Source organism: Bactrocera latifrons, unplaced genomic scaffold (genome assembly GCF_001853355.1).
Source record: "Bactrocera latifrons isolate USDA-ARS-PBARC rearing strain unplaced genomic scaffold, ASM185335v1 scaffold_69, whole genome shotgun sequence".
NCBI classification, from domain to species: Eukaryota; Metazoa; Arthropoda; class Insecta; order Diptera; family Tephritidae; genus Bactrocera; species Bactrocera latifrons.
The window spans coordinates 62,198-67,809 of NW_017537367.1; positions in this window are offsets into that span (position 1 = coordinate 62,198).

Sequence of the window (5,612 nt, forward strand, 5' to 3'; positions counted from 1 at the left end):
AGTTTTCGAGAGAAAAGTTCTGCGAAAGATTTATGGTCCTTTGCGCGTTGGCCACGGCGAATATCGCATTCGATGGAACGATGAGCTGTACGAGATATGTTGTCCGAATTGACGAAGACCTCCAGCTCTGAATGTATTCGACGCAGTACACGCCGGGGGAAGCAGAGGAAGAGAAAGACCTCTGCTCCGTTGGAAGGACCAGGCGAAGAAGGACCTGGCTGCGCTTGGAATATCTAATTGGCGCCACGTTGTGGAAAGAAAAAACGATTGGCGCGTTGTCCTTAACTCGGCATAATCGCGTAAGCGGTGTCTTTGCCAGTAAAGAAGAAAAATCCAACTGAAACTACTTGTATATTTAATGAAACAAAAATTAGCCAAGAAACCCTAAACTGCAAATATCTAGAAGTGAAATCTGCATAGTAAATTCACTTCTCAAAAATATAAATTTGAGTTTGTGCCTTATAAATATTACTTCCAAACAAAGTATAATTTAATTGGAACACCGATTTCGAAGGTAACAGAAAGAGAATTTGTGAACAAAACATTTCAAAATAAGTTAGAAAATACTTTCCGCAAAAGCCATATCGGACTCACTTACAATAACTTCTAACTCGATAGAAACTTGCTTATGGGATAACAAACGCACTCAAATTGCAAATATCATAGATAAAAGGCAGGCAAAAAGAATAACACAACTATGCAAAAGTCATTTAGAAAGGGTTCAAGAGTAAAAAAAATGCCAAAAATACAATTTTACACACGGTTTGTGCGCCATCGAAGCAAATCACATGCAAATTCTGCAAAAATGAAAACAAAAAACAAATGTAAGAATTTAGATACAGAGCCACTCACATATGATATTTTGCTATGCTGCAGGGGGAAGTATACTTGTAGTACATATGATTGATTGGAGCTCTCAAATATCGGAATTTTTGCTGATGTGGTTGTTGAAAATAAATGAACATACTCCTAACAATGAAATCAAACCAAAAAGTAAACAAAACATGGGCTGGCTTATTTTTCCAAAAATTTAACTTGCTATTGATTACGTTTCTTTTCGAAGGTGATATATCCATGGTAACCAAATTTTCGAAAAATGGTTGGTACAATTTGACTTTTGCTCAAACGAAACCACGTTTGTATTTAAAAAATGAACACACTTGTCCCATTTGGGGTGATTGTAATATTCAAGTCATTGTTGAGGCGCCGTTTCATTCTCAAATTGTCGCTTCTTGGTATGCTTAAAGGACAGTGGGATTCATTGATGCATATTACTTCAGAAATGAAGAAAGCCATGCTTCTGCCAATAAAAGAAATTAGTTAAGGACATTGTTGTACCCGATGGACGACCTTTGGTTTTAAAACGACGATGATACATGCCATACAGGCAACGAAACAATCAAAATAAATGTTGAAGTTAAACTTTGTTGATTGCATTATCTTGATCCGGAGTGCAGCTTCTTTTAAAGAAATTACTGTCCGCTCTGGACAGCGCGGCGATACTAGCCTTGAGCTCAACAACCGTATATTAAAGGCTGACTAGGAAATGCCTAGTCATGTTATCAATGGCATTGGTTCACTTTATGATAAGACCATTGTGGGCGTCAGGCCACAGCGGAATCACAGATAACTGTAAATCTGGTGATCTGAAAAGGAAACCGCTAATCTGGTGCGGTCTCAAGTGCTTAAACTTTTACGTCTACTAGAATTTTGTTAATAATTACAATTTGTTAATTGATTTAACGATTTTATTTACTTTTTTATGCTTTGCTGGAAATTTGAGCATTTTCTTAATTCTTTTTAAACAAATTTAACTAATATTTATTCATTTAAAAAAAAAAACTAAACAAAAAGCTTGGGAGCTATCAAACGAATGGGAATGGATGTGTGCCTCCTCTCCCTATATGTTCTACTACTGAATAGCTAAGACACCTGAGAGCTTGTCCAGATATGGGCTCTCAGAAATACATTTACCTTTTCACCTAAGATTGACTCCAAGAGATCCTGTAAGCTCTTTGCCCTTGCTAGCCACATTGGCGTTCTTGGCGACCATGTCCTATAGAGAAGATGAAGTAAAACTTTCTCAATTCTTCATTCTTGATTGCCATTCTTTTTCAAAGTCAAGGATTAAAAATGGGGGAGCTCACATTTTTAGTAATTCCATAGGGAATTGAGGTTTTTGCAATCAGTACAAAAAAATTCATCAACCTGTCATGACCGGAACACAAACTGAAACTAACAGTAAAAGCGTAAAAATGCCAAGTAGCAATCAAAAACGTTTAGGGTGAATTGAGAAAAAAATTTCAGCAAACGCCACAAAAATAAAACTCTGCAACATGCTGCTGTCATTTGCAACAAAAAGTCAGTGAGCATTTATGGAAAGTGTGTCTATTGGAAAAAAGCTCAAAATAACAGCGGAGAATGTAATGAAACAGGCAGAAACATCATCGAGTGGCGAAAAAATGTTTTCCTTTACTTCGAGAATTGTCGCACAGAACATAATGCGAGTTGTTATTGTTATTGCTTCTGCTGCAGCATTGACAGCTTGAGGTTTATGTGCTTTGGGGCTTCTGCTCATGTCCAGAAAAGGCTGTGGGCAGAGCCCTTGTGGTCATTCTCTGGAATATATACATATTTTCACACATAGACATATGCATATGCGTTAAATTCATGGGCGATGATTAGCTAAAAGCGGAGTCAATGAGTGACTAACTTACCGACATTGTGGTACAATCAGCGAAGGTAACCCCCATTACATAAGCAGGGCAACAATAAATATATCTGTATTTGTGTTCTTCAAAATCCAATTTGTGGTTGAAATTCTGAGTATATAAATATGACAAAATATTGTATCATAAAATTATGCTTTGGAGATATGCCGCTATTGTAGTCGTGTCTTTTTTAATTAAGGTCATTTGGTTTTTTTGTCAATTTATAAACATTATTACTGTAAATAAGCACTATTGCTAACATGTCAAGTGTTTTAGTATAAATTTTCGTTACAAATTACCATTTTATTTATATCACGTGCCTTAAATAAGAACAAAGCAAAACAAAAACGATTTTTCTCTTTCAAAATATCAAAAAAACATTTAACGTCTAAAAAGAATTTCTTTCGGTCCGAAGGTCGTTTCCTGTGGAACATGCGAAATAATTAGTTGTAAGTTACCATGAGAGATACTAGGCTATAATAGATAACTCCTCGGATTGGAGCAACTCTTGAATAATATTTTTGGAAATAAACTTTGAAAAAGCGCGTTTACTTTGGAAACCAAAAATGTGTTATTTGTTGCTCTAAAAATGAATTTTTCAAAATTGTTTATATTGCTTTAATAAATACATAAGTAAAATCATATTTAACTACTTCATTCAGTAGAGTCTCATTTCTTCCAGGTATTTTTATAATAAACATTTCCAAAATAAAAGATTTTCTCCAATGTTCTATGCCAAGGATATTAGAATACGCCCTCCAGTTACAATTTCAGCTATTTCCACAGAATCTTCTTAACTAAAAGTTTAATTATGTTTCAAGAGAATGACAACTTAAACTTTATAACATCTATGTATATTTATTTATTAGCAATTAATTACTTAGAATCTGAGAACTTTTCCTCACTTTTGCTTAATGATATTAATTTTCATTTAGATTTTTTGGTATTGTTTTACTTATCGTATTACAAAAAATCTTAGATTATCTAACATTTTTTCTCTTTTTCAGGATTTACTTATAACTATTTCGGTAAGTTTACAAAAAGTAAAAATGAATTTATTAAAAAGCCTTTATAATTACCAATGTAAGCCAAGAATGATTTATTCCAGCTCAATTGAGCATTTTATTAAAAAATATTTTTCCTCGTAAAAGTGTTTTATGACCAGGAATAAGGAATATGTGGTATTTGAAGAAATGTGTACAAATTTCAATAAACTAAACACAATATATAGATCTGCTGAGTCAACGCACAGGAAATATACCTTTATATATTAACTGGGTGGCTAAAAACAGCCAAATGCTTCAAGCTTAAACATGAAAAAGGAAAAGATGGGTATAATGTTCGGAGATAATGCTACCTCATAATTTTTCAGAAAAGTCGGACAGTGGGGATTTTTCAAAAGTTACTATTTTGGTGTTTATTTTTCCAACTTATATACTATTTTCTACTCGCTTCTAGCAAAAGTCACAGCTAATTTTAATTTATTTGTTGAACTTATGCCTCCGCATCACCACAAGAGCTGCCCAGGTCCAATTTCATTTGGCGGATAATCAAAATGTTTAACCAATCATTCTTTTTCTGACGTTATTGCTGGGTTCATTATGATTGGATCAAAAGCAAAGAGGTTTTCCAAGCAATGCACAAATCTCGCATTAGATGAGATTCGTGTTGTTGTTATACAAATGATTCTGATATTTTGTGAGTGCCTTTGTTTGCTTAAGTCCCATCAACGTATGTGTCATTCGTTTTAATGCAATTTTTTCCGTACACTTGGCTGTTTGTCCACAGCCTGCAGCAAACACATAAACAATCACTCACACTTCATTGTCCCCAGGTTTTGTTCTCATTTGAGCCATCTGTGCATATTGGTGGGGAGGCGGCTGTGGTTAACGCAAACTTAGCGTTGCAGCATGTTCGCGCTATAACACCTTTTGTTGAGCGTGCTTTTGTGTTAAAGAATTTGCCATCACCTTTCGCTTTTTATGGGTTATGTTCAAAACTATTTAGGAGCGCACCTTTTCTATATAAAAAAGGGTAATCTTTCCAAAGGCGTTAGAATTTTTTATATTATTACTCCTCCTAAAATGTTTCAACATGACTAATATGACAAATATAACAATATATGAATTCATGATAGTATAATAGCTATAAAGTTTACAGGGTATTCCCATTCAAGGAGTTTCAGAAAAACTACATTCGCTTATTCACACATTGTGACTGTGACTCATTAAGACAGTGTGCATTACCAGTAACTTCAAACGCGTAAAATGGAAAATGGCTTTTTGAAAAACCATAAAAGCCACAAGTCCCTTCATTTCCTTATCAATGACAGCATTTTAAAAATTACTTATGCAATCTAGGGCACCCTTCGTAACGAAAATATTCCTCATTCTGTCAGCAAGTCCTCTTCAGTGTTTTTCCTAATCACGCCTATCTGCTGTCTGTTGCCTTGTCACTTTGTCAAACCGCATTATATGCACTCTTTACTTTGCCGAGTTTGCTGCTTTATATTTATACTCTCGCAACAAAGTTGCTAAGGAGAGTATTATAGKTTTGTTCACATAACGGTTGTTTGTAAGTCTTAAAACTAAAAGAGTCAGTTATAAGGTTATATATACCAGAGTGATCAGGGTGACGAGTAGAGTTGAAATCCAGATGTCTGTCTATCCGTCCGAGCAAACTGTAACTTGAGAAAAATTGAGATATCATGATGAAACTTGGTACACGTATTTCCTGCCTCCATAAGAAGGTTAAGTTCGAAGATGGGCAAAATCGGCATACTGCCACGCCCACAAAATGGCGAAAACCGAAAACTTGTAAAGTGTCATAACTAAGCCATAAATAAAGATATTAAAGTGAAATTTGGCACAAAGGATCGCATTAGGGAGGGGCATATTTGGA